This window comes from Aphelocoma coerulescens, chromosome 4A (assembly GCF_041296385.1).
Source record: "Aphelocoma coerulescens isolate FSJ_1873_10779 chromosome 4A, UR_Acoe_1.0, whole genome shotgun sequence".
Taxonomy (NCBI): Eukaryota; Metazoa; Chordata; class Aves; order Passeriformes; family Corvidae; genus Aphelocoma; species Aphelocoma coerulescens.
Genome location: NC_091018.1, coordinates 20,579,309 through 20,602,400, shown reverse-complemented (window position 1 = coordinate 20,602,400; position 23,092 = coordinate 20,579,309). Strand labels below are relative to the sequence as shown.

Below are 23,092 nucleotides of genomic sequence, written 5' to 3'. Positions count from 1 at the left end.
TAATATTTTAAAATATTTATTTATATATAATAAACACACATTTTTATATAAATAGATATTTATATCTATAATTTTATAATTTTTATATATGCTTTTAAGTATTTAAAAATATATATACACTTTAAGAATTTTTTATATTTATTTCATTATATTTATTTCATTATATTTATTTCATTATATTGTTTCCCGCTGCATTCCAGCTGGGAATAACCCCCCTCATCCCACTGGAAAAGCCTCCAGCAGCTCCCAGGGCTCTGGTGCAAAGGGGTGAGGCTGTGGCTTCTCCTTTGGGGTTAAACAAGGTTCCTTTGTCCCAGGAGCAGCTTTGACTGTGGCACCTCTGTTTGTCACAGCTCTCGTGGCTTTTACCCCAAACAGGAGCTGGGAGAGGAGGGTTGAGCCGGGGCTTGGGGCAGCTCCATCCCTGCTCTGTCCCCAGCACCCTCCCTGTGCCGGGACCTCCCCATCGTAGGGACAAAGGCAGCAGCTGGGGCCACCTCTGCCAAGGAGCAGAGAGGGACCAGCACGGGGCAGAGGCCACAGCCCAGTGCTCCTGCGGGATGAGGCTCCTGAGCAGCCCTGATTGGATTTAGGGAGGGAAAAAATAGCCCAGGCGGGGCAAAGGCAGAGGGCAGGAGCCGGCAGCTGCTGATGGATGAGCTCTGGTGGTTTTCTTTCATTTTAAACATGGGAAGAGTCTGGAAGGCAATCAGCTGGGGAAAATGGCACGTGGGGCTGGGGCAGCACTGCCAAGGCTGGAAAACTCAGCCAGAGGAGACAAAAAAAACTGTGGAAAAGGCCGGGCAGGGCTGAGTGTTGTGCCTGGGGGTGCCTGGGGGTGCCTGGGTCCTGAGCTCAAAATTCAGGATTCAAATTCCCCCTCTGGAGTGGTGATCCCATCGCTGGGCTGTTATTCCAAGCACTCTCCCTGCATCCCAAGTGCTTCCTGGCTTAAAGAGCATTCCCCAAAGCCCTGGGGTTGCCTTCCAGATCCCACTGTGAGGTCTGAGCCTGCAAAAGCTGCGAGGGCACTTTCTCCCGAGGATGATGGCAAAGCTGGGATTCCCTGGCAGGGATGGGGTTATCCAGGGGATTCCTGGCTCGTGCCTGGGGGTGTTTAATGCCCTGTGGTGCCCAGAAATATCCCCTTGGCTTCACCCCCAGCGAGGGGCAGCCCTGGCAGGGATGGATGTGGGTGAGCAGCAGGTGCTGGAAGCCCAGACTGGCACAGGGATGCAGGAGGTGGATTTCACCTCATCGCTGGGTTGTTTTCTCCTTCTCCCACCACCTTCCCGCTGCACACGGGGCAGGAAAAGCCTGGCAGTGGAGCGCTGATGGTGAGGACAGTGCTTGGGGTGGCCCATCCCACCGGGAACGCTTCAAACCCTCAGCTCTAATTGCCTCCTTGTAAACACAGATTGACTCGTTTGCTGCAAGCAAGTTCCTGCTGAAGAAAGCTCGCTGGAAGTCAGTTGTCATCACAGGGATGTCTCTCACACTTTGAAGTGTTTCTTGTTTTTCCCCCTTTTTTCTCCAAAGCGATTTGAAAAGCGCCGACACAACGACTTTGTGAGGGAACACGGAGGCGTTTGTGGCACTGCCAGGCTCCTCAGGCTCCTGTGCCCAGAGGCTGCAGGGAAACGGGTCTGGCTGGGCCTGGTGGCCTTTTTGTCACCTGCAGCTCAATGGCAGCACCCAACTCCTGTCACCTGAAGTCCTTCCAGTGGTTTGCTGTCACCCCTGCGACAGCTTAGCTTAGGTTTAGTTAGACAGGTTTAGTTCCTTCCCTATTTCCATGGATCAAGTGGAGCTTGTTCCATCCTATCCCATCCCATCCCATCCCATCCCATCCCATCCCATCCCATCCCATCCCATCCCATCCCATCCCATCCCATCCCATCCCATCCCATCCCATCCCATCCCATCCCATCCCCACCTGATTTTACGGGGTCAGTTCCCAGCCAGGGGCTCCCACCGGCTCAGCACAGGGACAGCCCTGGGATACCCATCCTAGGATTCCAGTCCTGGGATACCCATCCTGGGCACACAGCAGTGCCCCCACATCCCCACAGCCACCCTTTCTGGCGGTTCCTGGGTCCCCCCACAGCTCAGCCCTGAGGTCCAACCCCCCAGGGCAGCCACCAGCCCCGGGTGCCGCTTCCCAGCAGTTGCTCCATGCTGGAGGATTATTTCTAATCCCTCTATTTTTAGAACAATGCTGAAATCTGTTTAGTGCTGGAGGGATTTGGGGAAGAAAAAGACAAACACCAAAGAAAGAGGAGCAATTTTCTTTCTGATGCAGGAGCTGTCAGCGAAGGGGTTTTTTGGGGGGTTTTCGTTTGTTTTTTTGGGTCTCTTTGTTGAGTCATATTTGTCTCTGAGAATGGAGGAGGGAAGGAGGAATTGAGCTGTAAGGAAAAGCTCCGAGGGGTTGTCCTGGCTGTTCTGGGCACGAAAAATTCCACAGCAGCAGCAGGACCAGGTCACCCTGCTCCCCAAAATCTGGAGGTGGCCAGGCTTTCCCCAGGCAGGGGGATCCCCTGAGCAGGGGCAGACACGGAGCTCAGAGCAGCCCATGCACGGGAAGGAGCAGGAGAGCATCCGGGAGCGCTCAGCTTTTGGGAATAACCTTTGGCAACACCAAGGGGACGGACTGCAGGCGTTGGGGACCGTCCCCTGCCCACCCTGAAGGGCCTCGGTAACCAAGTCCCAGCTCTTTGCAGGGACTGCATCCTTCTCTGGGGAATTTCGGGCCAATTTTGGTGCTGGGCTGACCTCTAAGGGAGAGCTCCGTTATTGCAGCTCCTGGAATCCCAGCAGGGCTTGGATCAGAAAGACCTTAAAGCCCATCCTTGGGCAGGGACACCTCCCACTGTCCCAGGCTGCTCCCAGCCCCAATGTCCAGCCTGGCCTTGGGCACTGCCAGGGATCCAGGGGCAGCCCCAGCTGCTCTGGGCACCCTGTGCCAGGGCCTCACACCCTCCCAGCCAGGAATTCCTTTCCGATATCCCATCATTTCCACATGTGGAAACAACCCAACTTTCACCCAGGAACGCTTGGATTCCCTGGCTGCCCTGGGATGTCCCGGAGCGGAAGCAGGGCAGGAGCTGCCGTCTGCCAGGCACCAGCTTTTCGTGCGTTTCCTCCCTTTCCGTGCTGCCAATAAAAGAGAAAATCCTGTTTTCCAAAGGAGGGCGGGCTGGGACAGGGAGCGCCTGAGGCTGGGCGGGCTCGGCACGGATGGGAGGGGACGCTGAGGGGCTGGAGAATCCTGACGAGGATTTGATGTCCGAGCATTGCCCCTTGTTCCGCTCAGGTACCGTGGGGCCAGTCCCCAGCCTTGGCCAGAGCCGTGGCTGTCCCCACTGCTGCCCTCAAATGTCCCTTGGTGTCCCCACTGCTGCCCTCAAATGTCCCTTGGTGTCCCCACTGCTGCCCTCAGCTGTCCCCAAAGGCCCCTGAGGGGTGTCCTGGGGCCAGGCCAGGCTGGAGCAGGGATGTCACAGGGACAGGGTGCCCGGGACCCGCAGCACACAAATGACCCAACCCCTCCCAAAGCCACCCGAGCCCGGCTCTGTCTGTGCCAGGAGCCGGCTGAGGAAGGCTCCCTCCTCTTCCCCGCTTTGGGAAAGCACGGGAAGCGTTCCAGGGCATCACCTGGCACCTCCCAAAGGTGGGCAGCGATTCCCCACTGCCCTTCCCCTGCTTCCCGCTGCTCCCTGCGGGATTTCTCCCTCAGTCCCTTTTCATGTGCTTTGCTCCACTCTGGTTTTGTTTTCTTTTCCTTGGGAATACCACGCCCAACACAGAGGGGCTTTGGAACCCCTGCTCCCCCTGGAGCCGTGCTGGGAGCCTCTGGGAGCTGTCCCTGCCTCCCTGCCAGGGCAAATCCCACCGGGATGGATCCCACCGGGCCCAATCCCACCTGCACGCCCATGCTGAGGGCTCGGTGGTGGGAAGAACTGGTGTTTTGTCCCCCAAAATCCAGTGAGAGAGGGCAGAACTCCCGTGGCAGGGAGTTCTGGGATCGGGATCTAGGGGGACGTGGAGTTCTGTGGAGCAGGAGAGCTGCAGTGGCCACATAACAGAGGAAAACCGGCTGTGACCAGGAATTTCTGGGAACTGGCTGCAAACCTGGGATCAAGTGACCTCAGCGTCTGTGCTGTGGCCTCAGCCTCGCTCCCTCGGCTGCCCATCCCAGAGGGACTTGGGTGAAGCTGTTGCTTTTTCCCCATGAGGAACTTTCCAGGAATTTTTTCCAGTTGGAACCAGGGTCTGATTTTGGTGCAGGTGCTGATGGAGCTCCTCCTCACATGGGGCTGAGCTGACCCTGCCAACACCACAGGGATCCCTCGAATTCCTCCAGGAAGGAGCGTGACCCACTTGCTGCTGCAACGAGGTGTGTGGAAGGATTGTTTAAATTGGTTTAAAAAGCAAATAATAGGGATTTGGTGGATGAGCAGGAGGCTGGGAAGCAGAGCCAGGTAAATGAGCACAACCTGACAAAGAAACCCCTGGTTTTTTGCTCTGGAATTAATGCTCATTCAGGGTGAGCTGATATCATTCCTGGTCACACTGCAGCTTTCCAGAGCCACCAGGTTCTGGGATAGGAGGGAGGCAGCATTGCTCACCATTTACTGCAAGAAATGACACCACAGCGGGGAATTGTGCAGCCAGTGTTTCCAGGGCTGTTATTTGTGCCACGGGCTGTGTCAGTCACCACAGCTCCACACTGGGGGTGCTGGATCTGCCCCCTGGCTGGGGTTTGAGGGAGCTGGAGGGATGGGATGGCAGAACCATCCTGCTGGGTGAAGGAGCTCCATCCATCACCTCCAGCCAACCCAGACGGTGCTGGAGCAGCTCAGCAGCTCCCTGCCTCCACCGAGCTTTCCTGGGGATTGTGGCTCCGTCTTCCCATTCCAGGAGGAGCTGCCAGGACTCCAGGAAACCCTTCCAAGGTCTGGCTGGGAGTGGTCGTGCTGCTGCTGTGGTGTTTGAAAATTTGCTCAGGGGAGAGCCAGGGCTGGGAGCTGCAGGGCAGGAACCTCCCCAGACACGAGGTACAGGATTTGCAGAGGGTATTTGGCACCTGAGGGCGCTTTCCAAGGTGGGTGGGAGACTCCCCATTGCTCTGAAGGCTTTCATTTGGAATTAGGGGGTTTCTTCAGTGTGGGTTTTACCTCCAGCAGCATCTCCAGGGCAGCAGTAGGTGAAACGCCACGGTTTCAGAGCAGGCTGGATAAATAAAATTATTTCTTTCAGGCTTAAAACCAGCTGCAATATTTTGCAGGGTGCTGGGACCCTCTGTTCTCCCCTCTGGAGCAGCACCACTGCAGAACCCATGGAGGAGACGGATTCTCGGGGGATATTTCTGCGGGATCTGGAGATAAAAGAGCTCTTTGCCAGCATTCCATTGTGTTTCCCACCTCTCTGCAGCTTCCCTGGAGCTGGCCGCGCCTTTGTCCGGAGCCCCCGGTGCGCCCGTGGCCGGGCCGGAGCTGTCCCAGGGTGTCCCGGTGGCCGCAGGTGGCTCTGCCCGGATCCCGGAGCCGCTCCAGAGGGGCAGAGCGTGAGTCAGGCTGCAGAAATCTGCCCGGGGCTGCTCCCGGCTCCTGCCTTTGGAGGCCGTGCCCATCTGCAGCGAGCACGCTGCGACTGGCCCGGGCAGAGCTGCCGAACTGGGTTGATGGTTTGGCACCCCCGGCACGGGGGAGCGGGGCTGGGGAGAGCCCTGGGGGCTCCTGCTCGGGCTCTCCAGCTCGAATCCCCAGCCCGGCTCAGGGGGGTGGTCCCACAAATGCCATCCCCTGCCTGGAGGCTTCGGGATGAGCTGTGGCCGGAGGGTGGCCCTGGAGAAAGGTGTCCCCACAGGGAGGACGGCAAAGGATGGACACGAGGCGGGGAAACGGGGCTTTGGGTCCCATCGTGTCGCTGAGGGGTGACTCTGGCTGCCCCCTCTCTGCTCCCTCTGCCCTCCTGGCTCCCAGCACCATTTGCTTTGCAAATGCGGGAGAGCACAGCTTCCTCCTCCCCGAACAGAAATTAATGAGATCGCAGCAGTTCGATGTTAAAAGCGCAGTTCCCAGAATCCCAGGGTGGGGAAACGGGGAGAATTTGGGTGTTTCCCTGATCTTCCCTCAATGCTGTTTTCCTGAGAGGTGTTTGCAGGGCAGCTGCAGGAGATGTGGATAAGTGAGTGGATCTCACAGAGGAGTGATTTGCTGTGAGTTTAGTGAGTGGATCCCACCAGGATCATCCCCTCCCGGGCACAGAGAGGTGTCAGGGCAAGCACTGGGATCCTGGAGCCCCAGCCCTGGCTCTCATCCACCCTGTGCTATTAATAACCCCCTGTGAGGCTGCCAGGCCAGAGGAAACGGAGGAAGTGAAGTTAATACATGGAAATGTTTCCTTGTTTTCCCACTTGCTGCTCGGGGCTGGCCTGCTGCTCCCTGTCATTCTCGTCCAGCCCGGGCTGTGGCTGGGCTCAGGGGCTGGGTGGTGCTTCTGGGAGAGCCCACTTTGGGAAAAAGTGTTAAAGAGTGGGGATTCTGGGGATACAAGAGGGAAAGGAACGCTTAAGGTGCGTTGGAGCTGCTCAGAAAGAGGGAGGGGGCTGTTCCCTGGGGTGAAGGGGGGAAAAGGCACCTTTCCTTGTGGATTTGGGGCCAGTCCCGTGCGGGATGTGGAGCCTGGAGAAGCAGCCTGAGCTGTGCGGGGCCGGGGCGATGCTCCGTGACTCAGCCCCGCCGCGCTTCCCTCGCCGGCAAGTCCCTTCCTGCGGCCACCGGGACGGGCGGAACCCCCTCAGCCCCCTTCCCACCTCTCTGCCTTATTCCTGCCCTTCTCCAGGTGGATATTGTCCTGGGGCATGGACGCTGTCCCGGCTGGATGCTCTCCCGGCGGCTCGGGGCTCTGACCCCAAGCACACCTCGAGGTTTCCCCTGGGCACAGAGCAGCTTCTCCCGCAAATCCCAAAGGCTGGCGCGGGGCAGAGCACGGGCTCCGTCTCTCCTCGGCGTGGGGCGGATTTGGGGGATGTGTGAACTCTTGGTGTTGTTTGCTGTTTGTTTATTGTCAAGACAAGATCCTCCTCAACGCGTTCCTGGGTGGAGGAGAGCCAAAGGATGGAGCTGGAGTCCGGGACATGCTCTGGGATGGAAGGAAATCCCTGCAGTGGATGCTCCACGTGTAGAAACCTCCACAGATGGAGCAGCACGTCAGGCCTGCAAAGCGAGGCCAGAGGAACGGGGACACCAAGAAACATCCTGCAAACTCTCTGCTGAGTTATGGAAAACCAGCCAGGAACTGCAGCAGGAAGAGTTTCCTGGAAGCCGAGCAGCTCCGGGGATGTGCCCCACGCTCAGCTCTCACCTCGGGGAGTTCATCCTCCGGGTTTCCCACCCTGGATTTGTTCCCTGCTGAGGTTTGCCCCCGCTGGGCTCTGGTGGGTGATGCTGAGGGAGCTCCTGTGTTGCTCCAGGAACGCACTCCCGGGCTCGTTCCCCTCCCTGAAAAATTAACCTTGCAGAGAGAGGCCCAGGGCAAGGAGTCACCCCTGAGTAAACACCGGGAGGGTGCAGGGGACAAGGAGCACAACGAGCCCTCATTACAGCACCAATCGGGCGTTAATGAGCGTGGTTTGGTGATGAGCAGAGCTTTTCTCTGCCCCATCCTCCCTCCAGCCATCAAAACGTTAAACAAAGGAAAAACCAAACTCTGTCTCTTGCTGTGGGTGGGCCTGCCTTATCTTATCTTATCTTTGGCAAACCACGCCCTGGGTGATGGGCGCCAGTGCCGGGGTCAGGGCACCCATCCCCTGCCCGGACTGGGGGCACCTCCCCCTGCACCCCCTCCAGTGGGGCTGGAGCCAAAGGGCTGAGCTTTATTTAAAGCGCGGTGTAAATCTGCTGCTGGGCACTGGGATGTGTCCGGCCCGCTGCCCTGCACCCGGCATCACGCCCGCGGTGGCTAAAGGGCAGCTGTCCCCAAGCTCCTCAGGGCCACCACACCCGCCCATGGGCCACTTAATGAATTAATTGTAGGCTCTGCAAGCGGGTTTTTGGACTAAGCCACCCAGTGCCTGCCTCCTCTGAGTCCCCACACCACCATCAGCTGAATTTAAGCCTCCTCTGCCCAGTCACAGGTATTTGTCCATCCTGAGAGCCAGAGGGAGCACCAGAAAAACAACAAAGTGAGAAACTGCCTGTTTTTAGGAGGCTGCTTCTGGGTTGGACTCCCAAGGTGGGGTGGGGGGTGTTTCTCTCCCCGAGCAGCCCCCTGTGCCATGCTCGAGGGGAGTTCCTGGGATTCCCTGCCTGGATCAGGGCATGGCACCAGCTGCTATCCAGGCAGATTTGCAGCGTGTGCCCACCTGGGAGCTCTCTGATTTGATGCCCAGCTGCGGTGGGAGGCTGCTGGGACCAGGTGTCCTGTCTCAGCTGGAACTATTTGAGCTAAACGTAATAGAAAATGAAAGAAGACAAGAAACTGCTGGGACCTAATAAGGGTAAAAGCGAAGGAATAAATCGGGAGTATGGAAGTGCCGAACCCTTCGGGGCAGGGGAAGGAGCCTGTAGCACCTGCTCATGGGGTCTGAATTAAAAATGAGGCTGTGTGGGTCCATGACCTCGTATTTTCATGGATTTCAGTGCACACATCAGGGATGGAGAGGTGTGAGACCGCCAGCGGGTTGAGAGCAGCAAGGACTCCAGGTTATGGGGTGGGGTGACCCCATGGCAGTCCCTCCCCTGGGTGCCTGCCAGGAGAGGCTTATCAAGACCCACTTCTCCTCAACCAGGGCGTTTTGCAACCCACCCAGCTGTAAATCTGAACCCCTGTAGAAGCCTGAAGTCTCCTCGGCAAGGCAGCTGCAGTTCTGTGGGGCTGAGCTCCCCACAGGCACCCCAGCGGGGAGCAGTGGGGATGCCTTAATCATCTTTAATCACATTTTCTGACTCCTCCATCACTGCAGAAGCATTGTTTGGGTTTCCAAGAGGCTGCTAATTCCTTATCACTTTTGTTTGGTGTTTTTCACACTTCAGAGATATTTGAGGAGTCGCATTTGGTGGCCCTGGGGTGGGGTGTCCTTGGATGGTACTGGAAGCAAAGCATCTGCTGGGGGAGAGGTGAGGAGGGAGGAAGGGGCTGGAGGGTGACAGGGGAGGCCACCCCATGGCCCTGTGTGGTGGGCTGTGTTTGAAATCTCAGGGCTGATACATCATCAAAGCTGGGGTTTAGGGGGAAAAAGCGCTGGGGGGTGTGAGGTGTTACCTTCATCCCTTTGGGCATGTCAGTGTTGCTGCCCCTGGATTTTGTGCTTATTGTGATTTTTCTTTTCCTATTTTATTTAATGCATCCCAAGGTTTTCTTCAAGCCCAGCTTACACAGCTGCGTGACCCCCTCAGATTTTCACCTTTCCTGGAAAACAGAGCTTTTAGCTGCTTCCCACGAGGAAGAAAACAGGAGATGACACAGCTTAATGTTCCAAGTGGGAATATTAACTGCAATTTGGAGCAGAGCCCCCCTTTCCCCAGTCCCAGGTGTCTGATCCCCAGGACGGCAGCTCTGTGGGTGAGTCCCGTGGTGTTTATGGGATGGGGAGGGGGCTGGATGTGACCCCTGTGTGGCACCAGCAGGGCTGAGCTTCCCTTGGGAGATCCCTCAGCCTCAAACGCTGCCCTGCCACGACGCTGTTCCGTCAGATGTTGGTTCCTGGGGGGAACTGGGATGGAATTTTGGCGCTCAGATTAACTCCCCATGAATGGGCCAATGGCACAGGGCATGAAGGAGCTTCTTGCTGCCTCTGGTGAATTTCAAGTGGTTTTTTGGCTTTGGTGCATCATTGAAACCATTGGAAAAACAGGTGGAAAGCTCTGCACTTGTGCTGCTCCACGGAGTGATTGATATGATGCTCCCAATTACACTTAATTGTGGTTATCCCATTAATAACAGCCTGGGTCTGCGGCACACACCTGCCTCGCCATGGGAAACACTGTTAACATAACTTAAAACACCAATTACACGCGATGGAAAAGCAGCAATTAAATCCACTAAGCCTTGTCTAAATAATTATTTCATTTCCCTGTAATATTCTTAATGTTGTAGAGGCCGTTTCTTAAAAGCAATTCTTTTATTTGTGTGATCTCATATTTATCCATGTAGGAACATGGATGGAGAGCACGCCTGGGTTTGCAGGGAGTTATGGAGAGGGGGATGTGTGGTCAGGGTGAGAAAGCTTTGCTTTGTCATTTTAAGCTTTCAATGTTCAAAAACTGCGTGGCTGTGGCACTTGGGGACATGGGTTGGTGGTGGCCTGGGGGAATGGTTGGACTCTGTGGTGTGAGAGGGCTTTTCCAGCCTTAATGATTCCACGGTTCTGTGGGGAATGGGCTGGTAAAGCTCTGAGCCGTTTCTCCAGGTGTTTGTGGTTTCAAAGGAGTGATTTGAAGCACCTGGTCAGACCCAAACGAGCTGGGGTGGCCCAGGTGGGTTTGCGGCTGTGTAGAAGGTCTCCTCTTCTTGCAGGGGAAAGAAGGGCTCTCCCAGAGACAGGGAACAAAAGAAGCTGGAAAGAAGATAACAACCTGTGATAGCAACTCCAGTCGAGAATAAGAAACCCGAATGAAATGGAGGTAAATTTGATTCCCGCTATGTGGGCTGTTCAACAGTGGTGGAAGAGCCGGTGTTGGGTGGTCTGGGTGTGCTCGAGGCAAGGTGTCTTCTTGTCACCATGGGAGGTTGGAAGGGACCTCAGGGATGATCTTGTTTCATCCCCACTGGCAGAGGCTGGAGCGGCCGGGCACCTTTTGGGGGACAGAGCCCTGGGGCCCCTCAGTGTCCCCTCCTGCGGCCCGGCCTCCGAGGCCGGGGGGTGCCGGGGGTGCGTGGGACGGGCCGGGGCCGCGGCTGCGCTTCCTCCGATTGTTCTTCTCGCCGGAGCGGGGCGGGGGCAGCGGGACGGAGCGGGGACACAGCGGGGACACAGCGGGGACAGCGACCCCCGAGTGCTGCGTGCGGGCACCGCCCGCAGCCCCGAGCAGCCCCGCGGTGCCGGCGGGACAGCGCGGCCCGGGCCGGGCCGGGGCGGGCGGCGCCGGGCGGGCGGGGGGGGCCGGGCCCGGCGGGCGGGCGCACGGCGATCCCGGAGCGATCCCGCAGCGATCCCCGCGGGCTCGCAGCGCAGCCGGCCCGGCAGCACCGCACGGAGCGGCGGCTTCGCCTCGCGTCGCTCGCCGTCGGTGCCGTGTGCGAGCGGCGGCGCCGGGCGGGCCCCGACGGGACGGGGCTGCGGGGGATGCGCGGCGGCGGCGGAGCAGCGCGGCCCGCGCCGGGCCCCGGCGGCCGCCCCCCGAACCCCGCTGCCCGCGGGCGGCCGCCGGCGCCGGGGGCGGCCCGAGCCCGGCTCGGGGGGGGCCGCGCCGCCGCCCCCTGAGCGCTCCGCCGGCCCTGCCGGGGCTCCCGGGCCGGGGCCGGCGGGGAGCGCCCGGGCACAGCCGGGAGGGCGGCGGGAGCGGGTCACCCCCTCCGCTGGCTGCTTTTGCTTTTGAACTTGAGTCCCCCGGAGGAGCTCGCAACTTCAGGCGCTTTAAAAATTTTTATTTTATTCTTCTTTTTTGGTATTTTAGAACTTTTTTTTTTTTTTTTTTCAACATTTCAACTTTCCGACGCCAGCGCAGAGTTTTGCCCTGATCGCCGGGACCGCGTGAGCGTGCGGCGCCGAGGCCATGCGGTGAGCGAGGTAAGAGCGGGGCTGGCACCGACACCAGGGCTGGCACCGGGACCCCCGGCCCCGTCCCGGTGTGGGGCTGGGGCTGCCCCCGGAGCCGCGACTTGAATGAGAGCAAAGGGTCGCACCCACTTCTCTTTGTGTTCTGACCCCGTAACTCCGTGTCACCCCCGCGCAGGTACCTGCGGGACAATCCCGGAATGGTCCCAAAGCCGCGAAGTTCGGATTAGTTTCGCAAGCCCCCGGTTTTTTTTATATAACATCACATGGGAGCCTTTTCTTTGTTGGGGTTTTATGGCTGTGTTGGAGCTGCTGAGGAAGCACCAGCTCGAAGCTGAGCCGGGCAGTTCCTGCCGCGGGCCCGGGTCTGGGTTTATTTTGCACCGCGTGTGTCAGAATGGAGCGGCTTGAGCCTGGTTTACACTCATGTAACTCCCGAAGAACTGGGTCATTGCTCGCCCAGGCTGATTCAAGGCGTGTTTGGTTCCAGGAGAACATTTCTGTGGGCTCCGGTGGGAGTTCCGTGGTTGGGAGCGTTCACTTCTTACTGGTTTTAGTGGTCTTGGGGAAGCTGATGGGGCAGCCTCTGTGCAGAAGCCTTACTCAGGTGTTCCCAGAGCCTGGCTGGAGGGTTCCTGTTCCCACCTCCACCTTTGTGGGTTTGTTTTACACCTGAACATTTATGAGATGAGAGATTTCAAAATGCGGGGATTAAGGGCTGATGTCACCTCCCTGCTCCTCCCTCGGGTTTTGTTATAAAACAAGGCACGGCTCCTTCCCCGCAGTGACGCCAGAGCGGGCAGCAGCTCCGTGTTGCAGGGGAGCGGGCTGCGGTGCCCAGGTCAGCCCTGATCCCACGGGCTGGGCCGTAACAAAGGTTATTAAACCCTCGCTCTGCTGGATCCAAACGTTCCGTAATGGTTAAATCGAGTGTCCATGGAATGCTGCTCACTCCCTCCACCGTATCGGCTCTGCTCCGCTTTGGGGAAAGTACAAGTGCCAAGTTTAGGTCTGTTACTGTAAGTGCTGGAGCAGGTGGATGCTCTGCTGGAGCCCCTGCACAGAGGATTTGGGTTCCCTCCTGCTGTGCTGAGGGTGCCCAGTGCTTGGAGGATGGATGGCTCTTTCCAGTGGCATTTGGTGCCTCATTGACCAGGCAGGGACCGGGAGTGCTGAATTTCTGCTGTGCCACCTCGTTTTCCTGGAATTAATTTGATTTCTGTGCGTTGCAAGGAGAGCTGATGATGTGTTTGTGTTGGGGTGGAGAGGGGACACTGTGCTGCCCCGCATCCGTGGCATCCAGGGAAGCCATGGACTCGGAGCAAACCCTCCTGTCCTCCCGTGTGACACTGCTGTGACCCCTGTGGCCTCAGGGAGGGCTCTGTCCTTGGGAGAGGTGACAGTGGCCTCGCTGCATTGCTGTCCTCCTGCACAAGGAGCTGTCCCAGAGCCCAGCAGCTTGTCTGGGTGGGACTCCAGGAGCTCTGGGTGGTGCCATCGCTGGCACAGGTGGGATGGGATGGTCCAAGGGAAGAAGCTGCTGGTGGGGAGGAGGAAGAGGCAGGTGCATCATCATCACAAGGGGAGGGAAAATGCCTCCTCGGGGGAGCCTCCTGATGAATTCAGCTGGAAGTGCTGCAGAAAGAGCTCCTTTGGAAAGATGAGTCTGGAAGCTGCGGTTGTACTAAAAGCCACGGGTGCAACAAGTTGATTTCTGATCCTTTGCTCCATTTTTGGTTCATCCCACACCTGTTTCAAACGTTATTTCTTCCCATCCTGGTTCCCAAGCAGCGGAGGCTCCTGCCCGCTGTTCCTGCTCGTTTTCCTGAGTGCTAATTGCTCTCAGCATCCTGTTCAGGGTTTTTTTGTTCTCTCCAGCTTGCAGGCTCCCATGAAACTTCCAGGTGAAGTTCGAGAATGGGTTTGCTTTTTGATTTACCTTACTAAAAGCCTCAGAAATAGTCTCGAGGATCCCAAGGAGCTGAAAACCCCACAGCGAATTACTGCAACCCAGTGGCACTCGGAGCAGTCATTTCTGCCTGTATTCCTCCAACTCTTTGTGTCTTGTGATCCCAGGGCTTCCCCAATTTTTGAACTGATATCAGCTGATTTAATAAAATCCCTCTGCCTCAGGATGGGTGGGTGCTGCTCCCACCCCAGCCCCTCCATGGGCGAGGTTCCTGCTGGCACCACGAGCTGGGGATGTCACCACGTGTGCTGCCCTGTGACCCCTGCCAGCCTTGTTTCAGGGCATAACCATCACCAAGTTTGATTTTTGTGGGGTGTTTTTTAATGAAAAGTTTGTTGTATTTGGCTTTCTTGCATCCAGCACGCAATGGCTGTGGGAAGGAGGTTATTTCTGGGTTGGTGCTGACATTAGCACACGGTATTAATTTTCCGTTAAATGACAGATTTATTGGAGTTTTCTTCATCTGCACAGTCTGACCTGGAAACCTGAGCTGGAATTTGCCAGAAGGGGGCATTTTGCAAACATCACAAAGGATTTTGGTGGCGGGGAGATGGGCAGGGTGAGCTGGGCTGGGGAATTGGGCAGTGATGCGTGTCTGGGAACCACGGACTTTTGGGGAAAATTCTTGTGCAAATAAACACTAACAAATGAATTTTGGGTCATTTAGTGCTGAGGGCTGAGTGCAGGGAGACCAGTTCCCAGTCCCACTGCAGCCTGCTGGCTCCAAGCAGTTCTTAAAATAAGAAACTGTAGAATAGCCTAGGATTTTTTTTTTTTTGCCCAAGGAAACCATTTAAAAATGCATTTTCCAGTCATCTCCCAGTAATTGTTTCTTGCTGTAGGTTGAGCTCTGGTATTCTTGCATGAGGTTTCTCTCTTCCTTTTGGGAAAGAGGGTTTGGAGCCCACAGCTCTGTGTCCCCTCTGTTGGAATGTGTTGCTGAGCTGCCGTTGCGTTGCTCATCCTGACCCCGTCCTGCCCAGTAAAGCCAGTCCTTCACTGTGGCACACCAGGAACTGTGCTGGGGCTCTGGGGGTTTGGTTTTTCACCTGCAGTGTGTGCTTTCCAGCCTCACCATCTCTGTCCTCACCTCTTCTGTCCCCACCCCAAGCCCAGAACCCCTCCTTAATCCTGGGATCAAGGCTTGGCTTTCTCTGCCCTTCAGCATTTACCTGCTGCAGGTGCAGGGGGTATTTTAGAGGCTGCTGGGGTCAGCCCTGCCCTGTGCTCTGCCACAGCCCTGGCTGGTGGGAGCTGCTGTGAGAGTGGAAACCTCATCCCATCTTCACCCTTGGGGAGAACAAGGCAGAGACAGTTAGGTGAGCTGATCCAAGAAATGGGGTGAAAACCTTGTTTCTGTTTCCCTGGTTTCCTCTTTGATGTGCCAGCTGCTGGGTTAGAGTTTTGTGTGCTAAATCCAGCAGTAAGGGACTGAACTTGGCCAGTTGTGCTCATTCCAGGAGGTCCCATGGAGGTGCTGGAGCATCCCCAATTGTTCAGGATCGCTGCTAAGCCAAGCTCAGGTGCCATCACCCATTTCCTGAGCTTTTTCCTTCTGCAGTAAATGCTGAACTCTCTGCACATCCAGAGCGATGGGGAAGGTGTGCAGAAACAAAACCGAATCTTAAAAACACCTTCCTGCCACTCCTTCCTTCTTCCCAGGCTCAACTTCTGTCCCAGTTTCTTCCCTTTCTCCCCCTTGGTGGTGCAGGGTGATGGAGAGTGGTGGCTGTGGCCAGCTCATCTCGCCTTGGCTCTGCCCCTCCTTCCTTCTCAGGGCACTCCTTGCACTCCTCCCCTGCTCCAGCCTGGGATCATCCACTATTCCTGCTTGGCTGTAGGAGCTTGTTCTTGGCTTTCCTCAGTGTTTGGGATTTTCTCCGTGTTTGGGGCTGTGTTGATCCCTCATTCCAGGCAGAAGCTCCAGCAGGTCAGCACTGGAGCATTTTGGACGCAGTTGCTGCCTCTGGTGCCTGATGCCATCGGCTGCCCTGTCCTTGCTGTACCTGTGCCATCTTTCCAGGAGAGATGGGGAGATTTCCATGAGGCTCCTGCACTGCTCAGGTTCACCCCTGAGCCTGGAGATCAGAGCCTTCCAAAGCCCAGCCTGCTCCGTGCCACTTTCCCAAGCACTGCAGGATTTGAAACATCCGTGAGAGAAAAGCCAGGTCCAGATGTTGCTGTGATAGTGGATTATCCACAGCCATTCCCGGGCTGCCTGGCTTCTGTTCCGAGCTGCTGCTGTGGTTCTTTCCCTGCTTCCCAGCCTGGGCTCAGTTGTGGTGCTTTGCCTGTTGCCAGAGGAGCATCCCAGCCCGGCCAGGAAGCTGGAGGGGCTGCCCTGACGCTGCGTTCCCGTGGCAGAGCTTTCCCAGGGTGTTTTCTCCCGGGAGCTGGCGCGCGCCGCCGCACAGGAAATTCTGGTTGCACCATTATTGCGGAGCCTATTGTTTGGGGCAAGGGCAGGATTCGGGCTTGCTCACATCCTCCAGTGTCTCGCTGTGCTGAAAGGATGTGGTGGAGCGGCCGGGGCTGCCGGAGGAGCGGGGAGCTCCGAGCTGGTTTTGTGCAGAGTTCACGCTTAGCCCAGATCCCTGCATTTCTGCCCAAATCCACCCCTATGGTTTTTTATGGGAAACCTCGGGGTTAAGGAAAACTTGGAGTGGAAGATGAAGCAGGGCATAGTCATTTGGTGCAGTTTGCAGCGTTCTGCTGCTTAGCCTGCTCCTGTCTGGGGATGGTGTGGAGCAGGCACACCTTGAGGGAGGTAAAATCAGAGTTTGGGGGATACAGGCCCCACCAAGTGCCGCCTTTGAGATGGCAGCATACATGGCCTGGATCTCAGCATGTGTGTAGGCAGGCAGAGCACGTGGCAGCTCTGTTTTCACCTGCTGCAGCCTTGTGGCGTGACCAAGGCTGCCTCTTCACCTGGCCGTGCCTCAGTTTCTTATCAGAGTGTTGGAGCGAGCTGCTCTGCCTGTGTTTGCTTTCACTTTGCCTTTTTCCCTTAACTAATCTTTGTGGCTTTGATGGTTGGCAGTGATAGCTGCCTTTCCCAGGCTGGCTCTGTGGGTTGCAAAGCTCACCCGTGTGAGCCACAGCTCCTTTCAGGCAGGGCTGCCTGGGATGTTTGGGCTGCTGGCAGGAGCAGGAGGATCCCAAAGCTTTGCTGTCCAGACCGTGTGGGGCTGACTGCTCACTCTCCATGGGTTTTTCATTCCCTTTTGGCTGCCTTGGCTGCCGTCCCAAAAGAGGGAAGGCACCAAACCGGGGCAGGCGTAAAGAGCGAAGCTTGCACGTGTGACATTCCTCTGCTGCCACATGCCAGGGCAGAATTCAGCTTGGATTTTTGCTGCCCCAGTAGAGCCCTGGGGAGCCTGTGCAGGCAGCCAGTCCCCTGTGCACAGGCTGCACTGAGCTGCCCTGCACAGGCAGGGAATTTGCTGCTGGAATTTTGTCCCTGGTGCACGTGAGGAGGAGGTGTGAGCCCTGTGGATCCAGGAGCTGCACACTGGGATGCTCACTGCACAGGCTGTGGGGTGAGGCTGTGCTGGACTGTGGGGCAGGGCGGCTGAGCTGGCACGGGAAAGGGAACCAAGCTGCTTCTGTGCTGTGTCCGTGCTGCCACGTGCCTGGCAGAGGGACGGGGAGCCTGGCAGCAGCCGTCCTGTGTCCCTCAGCTGAACAAGCCACACTGGCAGTGACTGTAGCTCATCTGCTGCCGCTGCTGCTCTCTCGCTGGCACAGGGCACCAGCTGATGCCGTCCCGCTGCCACTGGGCTGGCATTGTCTGCCAGGGGCCTCCCGCACACTCAGGGCTTGTTTGAGAGAGCCATTAATCAGTTTAAAGCTGCCCCGTGGCACTCGTGGCTGTAAGAAGTGCCTATTGTGTGTGGGAACCACGGCACCGGTGTGAGCGAGCGGCTGGCCCGGCACGGGAACTCTGTCACTGGAGGGGTGAGGTCACACGTCCTGCTGGACTGGGGTGGCTGTGGAACCTCCACAGCTTCAGCTGGGCAGTTGGGCTTCACCACGGCCCTCTCTGGCCTCCTTCGGCCAGGCTGGTGCAGGGGATGGCACCAGGGTCCTGCCTGAGCTCAGCACTGCAGCTGAGAGTGAGAGGAGGAGGAGGAGGACGAGAGCATCCTCGGGGTTTGGGCAGTGAAAGGCGTTGGGTTTGCACTGAAAGGGCTCTTCCCACCAAGCAGCCCCAGAGTCTGTTACCATCTTCCCATCCCTCCCTTGGACTGTGGGGAGCTGGAGAACATTCCTGCGTGCAGAGCACGTCCTACACGCAGTGTGTGTGCTGGAGCTGGGAAGGGCTCTGCCAGCTGTGAGAGCAGGCGAGCAGCACAGCCTGTGCCCCCCTGCCACCCCACTGCGAGCACCCGCGTACGGGTAACGGGGAAAGCTGGGACAAGCAGCGGGGCTCAAGGTGGTGGCCTTGGCATTTCCACAGAGTGCCCTGTGCCCCATGGTGTGGGTGACAGCAGCAGGCTGGGCACGGCCCCATGGTGTGGGAATGCTGAGCAGGGCCGGGATGGGTGCCCGGGAGCCCACCTGAGCCTGGGGGATGCTCTCTGCTCCCTGTGCTCTCTGTGTTTTCCAGGGAGATTTTACACACCACTGGCTGATGAGTTGACTTTATGTGGTGTAAGTCCTGCCAAAACAATTTCTTCCTGTTATTGCTGCTCCAGTTTTAGAGAAGTGATAAGAACCTTTTGCAGGGACCTGGTTTCTCCCAGGGGCTCTGCTGCTCTGAGCTGGGAACTTTGAGCAGCTGTTCCTGGGGTGATTTTTCCTCAGTCCTTCAGCTGAGTTTCCAAGTTAGATTTAGTTAAATGATTTAAGGAACGTCTGAGTGTAGTCTGTGTAGGGTCTCTCTGCAGCCAGATGGATCTGGTTCATTTTGGGTATTATTTCCCATGAATTATCTCTTCAGTTGCCCAAGGAGGTGGTTAATTAGAGGCACAGACCTTGAAGACAAGGCTTGTGTTAAAATGTATTGAAATGAAAGCTGGGACAATCAATGTGAGGCTTTGCTTGGATCTGGACTGGAGTTGGGGCACCATCTCAGGGCTCAGCCCTGGTGCCTTCAGCTGATGGTTCCTCTTGTCCCAGCATTTTGTCACACCATTTTGCAGATTTTTAAGGCCAGGTCTTAAATATTCCAATGGGAGTGAGAGTGGATCTTAAACCCCCTTCTCCTTGGTTTTTAATTCATTTTGAGTGAACAAACTGAATCTAAAGCAGAGCCACCAGAAACACAGAATCCCAGAATGGTTTGAGGTTGGAAGGGATCTTAAAGAACATCTTGTTCCAGCCCTGCCATGGGCAGGAACACCTTCCTCTGGAAGGTTTGTGGGGCTGCAGCGTGGCCCTGTGCCAGGCAGTGCTGGATCAGCTGTGGTGACTTATGATAAAGGAATAATTCCGGGTTTCCCAGCAGCAAACACAGCGCCAGGGCTGGGAGGGCTCCGGCTGCCGCCGAACAATCGAGATTGAATAGGCTGCACTCGTGTTCTGAGAGCAGGCTGCTGGGAGGAAGGAAAAACAGGAAAAAATGCAGTTAGTCACTGGGGTGAGGTGCTGCCCCTCTGCACAGGGTGGCAGGGCTGTCCCAGCTCCTCAGGCATGGAGAGTGGGGCTGGAGGGCGAGAGAAATGGGGGCCACAAAGCCCCTTGTAAATTCAAACATTTGAGCCAGGAGGGCTCTGCCAGGAGGGAGGGAGCTGAATTCCTCAGCTGGGCTGTCCACAGGGACCTTTGGCCAGGTGTGATGCTGGGAGCTGTGTAGATGAGTTGGTGTTGGTGAGCAGGGATCCTGCAGAAGGGATCTGCTGCAGCAAGAGCCAAATCTTTGTTTCTGACTCGTCAGTGGTTGATGTTTTCTCTCTGTGGGATGCAGCAGCAGTGCCTGTAATTCTCCAAGGAATTCCTTCCTAGGAAGTCCTCTGTGGCCCCTCTCTGGTCTAGAACTGGGCCCTGTGACTTCTTGCCATAATAAATAAAGCCAAGCATTTAAATAAACTTTTGTGAAGATAATGAGTTGCAGTAGGTAGGAATATTTGTATAAAATGGAAGTAAATAAACGGCATTTAAGCCCATGTTTGACACAACTAGAAACGGTTTTCTCCAAAACACAGAATACTCCATAATTGCTCCTGGATGAAGTTCTTACCTCTTTCCTCTGAAGGGTTTGCCCTTGTCCAGAGTACAGGAGGGAAGCAGCAGGTTATGTGGAAGTTACATGATCCAGGCTGGCTTGTTCATACTCCTTAAAGCTCCTCTGTGATCAGTGGGTTTTGCACCCATAAAGGATGAGGACAATGCCATGAAAATGGTCTTTAGGATATACGGGGTGTCTATTCCTGTGATTTCAGGCTGGAATGTTGTGAGTGATAATTAATATCTTTTCGGGCACCTTGCTTTGATTCCTGGAAAGTCTCGCTTCTATTTACAGCTACAGTGGAAGTGTGTTTAATAAGACAGACTTAACTTAAAGAAGAATTTTTTTTGGGAAGAGCTTTGCAGGACAAATCCCTGGAACATGGATTGATTGCTGGATGCTCCTTGAGGCAGAAGATCCAAAGCATTGCCTGTCTTCCCTCAAACACACAAAATGAGGTGCAACTTTGGCTGGAAGCAGGAAGGAACCATGGATTTAGGTGGTGTTGGAGGACCTTCCTCATTCTTTCTATCCCCTCTACAGCATGAGGATAGCACATGGCAAGGATGAATAATGAGATCCCTAATTTGAGTTTAGTTTAGACACCTGAATACATGCTGGAGCATGTCAGTGGGAAATCTGATTTTGGTGGTAAGGGCACAGCTCTCCCCCCTGGGAGGGAGCTGGGTGAGGGGTGTCTGGGAGCATTTTCTGAGTGTGCAGGAGGGCTTCTGGAGAAGCAACAATCTGGGATGGGATCTTCTGCAGAGCCCAGCCAAGTGCCCTTCAGAGCCTGCTGTTCATCTGCTCTTTTGCTGATGGTAGAGAGCTGGGCTTCAGCCTCACATGGCTGCAGCTGTGATTTTGAACTGTGGAGGTGTGGGGAGACCATGTTTTAAGCTGGATAAACCAGATAGATTTGGTCTGGAGGCTGTGGAGCTGCACTGCTACAGAGATGGGTCAAAACCTCGTGTTCCTGAGTTGGAAAGGACCCACAAGTCCAACTCCTGGCCCTGCATGGGACAGCCCTCAAAATCACCGTATAACCCAGCTCCCAGAGGAGATGCTTAATTAACTTATCTCTTCCTTTGTGCCTTTTCTGCTCATACACCCTGCTGCACTGGGAGCCAGGGGAGGGGCAGCTTGGGAGGGAAGGGCAGCACAAGCTTCTGCCAGGCCTGGAAACAAATGAAACAAGGTCGATGCCTTGGATGTGAGGATCACAAAAATTTCTGTGGGTTTCATTGATTTTCATTGGGTGCTTCATTCCTGCCCCATTCCTGCCCTCCTGGAGCTGTTCTGTCACCCACTGGGGGCTGTGGGCAGAGGGTCACTGCCTGACCTGTGTTTCTGTGTCCACAGGCAGGACTGAAGCACCCACCTGCCCCTGTGCCAGCCCTTCCCGATTGCTGTGTCCTTCAGGGAGATCATCCCTGGCACGTTCTGTCAGGTTTCTTGATTTTCTTGCTGCAGGTGGTTGTGAAATAGCAGCTGTTCTGCAAGTGCCACTGCTGGGCTGGCACTTGTTTGCCTGCTCCTGTGGGGAAGAGGGAGAGTGAATTAAGGACAGATAAGAAAAAGAGGGATTAAAGTCAATGGAAGATCCCTGTGGCTCTGTGGGAATTGAGTTTTGCTCAGGTTTTCTGCTGGACAAGCCCATATTCTTTAATTAATTTTGTTTTTTGAGCATGTCTGTTGTTTCCTTTGAAGGAAGAAGGGGTCACTTTTTCCACACTGCTGACGTGAGCGGTGAATCACAGTGGTTATGGGAAGGTGCTGTCACTGGGACCAGTAACCTGTCAGAATATTTGCTGCCTTCATCTCCATGTCCTGAGGCGCTTTGCAGCCCGTGTGCCAAAGGGTTGGGTATGACCACAGCTCAGAATGCACTTCTGATGCTTCTCAAGGGGGATGGGCAGGAAGGATTGACTCCTTCAAGATTCTGATTTCCAGGCAGTGCTGTAGCCTGTGGATGGGAGGTCATTTCACTACAGGAAGGAAATGTGTCAGCACGTAGCAAAGACCCAGCGCATGGTCTGGAAGCTGAGGGGGTTTTGCCTTGGTGCTCCAGCCAAGTGAAAGGCACAGCTCTGGAGGGACATGTGGGGAGGTCAGCAGGTTTTGTGGATGCTAGCAGTGCTGGGGAGCTCCTGGGAGCTGGGGCTGCTCCTGCCCTGCCTGTGCAGGCGGGTGGAGCCTGCGTGGGAGTTCCTGCAGCTCCTGCACCTGCTGAGCAGGGTTTGAACCCCAGCACCGAGGAAACACAAGCTGGGGTGCCCTGGCTCGCTGCACCCTCCGCAGGGTGCACATCCTTGCAGAACCTGTGTCCTTGTCTTTTCCAAGGATTTGCAGCCTCATGCCTGGCTGCTGTGGAGCTCCAGGGCTTTCCAGAGCTGTGGAAGGGTATTGCTGCTGCTCAGCCTTAGCTGAACACTGTCACCTAGAAAGAATTTAGGTTTGTGGGACATGAGCTGGCAAATCAAGATGTTGTTTTTTGCCTGATAGCAATGTTTGGATATCCACGCCATGCAATTTCCTGCAGAAACTAGATATTGCCTGCACACGTTTCCCAAACTGTTTGTGTTTTAAAGCCTGGCTGAAGTAGCAGGTGTGCCGGGCTCATCCTTGGACCTGCACCTTGGAAGGGATGGGCACTTTCAGGTGACTGATCTTATCCTCCCCTGCTCGTGGCTTTTGTATAGACCTTTGCTGCACATGGCAATAAATTCACTTGCTGTTGAAAAGGAGAGACTATAGAATATACAGAATATAGAAAAGGGTGAAATAGAAAGGTGCCTCATACTCAGAACACAATCCCAACTCCTTGTAAAGAAGATTCAGGTTTTGTTCCATAAATAGGGACAAAGGGAACCTTTAGTTGCTCCTGCTCTGCTGAGCTTTGAACCTTGAAAAAAAGGGGTGAGCATGCTTGGGGAGAGCGGGGTGGGCAGGCAGAGGAGACACGGCTGTGGGGCCACCTGTGCCTGCACAGCCCCATCCCCGTGGCTGGGGAGCGTGGTAGGGGCAGAGGCAGGAGATGAAAAGCTCATCAGCAGTGATGCTAATTGGATGTGATGTTGGTTCCCTACGTGGCCCAGCGGAGTGTGGCCGGCTCGAGCAGGCCCTGGAGCGTGAGCAATGGGAGCTGACAGCCCCTTTTGCAGGGCAGAGCCACGCTGGGGACACGGTGCACGGCCAGACAGGGGCTGTGCTCCCCACGTCCCTTCAC

At 56.0% G+C, this 23,092-nt stretch overlaps 1 protein-coding gene across 6 annotated transcripts in view; it reads left to right on the top strand.

Moving 5' to 3' along the window:
- The first annotated feature begins 7,924 nt into the window (after window positions 1–7,924).
- ARHGEF9 (Cdc42 guanine nucleotide exchange factor 9) overlaps window positions 7,925–23,092 on the top strand; it is a 193,059-nt gene continuing 177,891 nt past the window's right edge. The window contains exons 1-5 of one of the 6 annotated variants that reach the window (XM_069015710.1): window positions 8,748–9,125; window positions 9,362–9,570; window positions 10,162–10,225; window positions 10,525–10,631; window positions 11,625–11,737. The gene's annotated coding sequence lies outside the window, so the exon portion shown is untranslated. Of the gene's footprint in view, window positions 8,144–8,539; window positions 8,671–8,747; window positions 9,126–9,361; window positions 9,571–10,161; window positions 10,226–10,524; window positions 10,632–11,624; window positions 11,738–23,092 lie in introns of those variants that run through there. The other 5 variants (XM_069015708.1, XM_069015709.1, XM_069015712.1 and 2 more) reach the window with 5 other exon arrangements.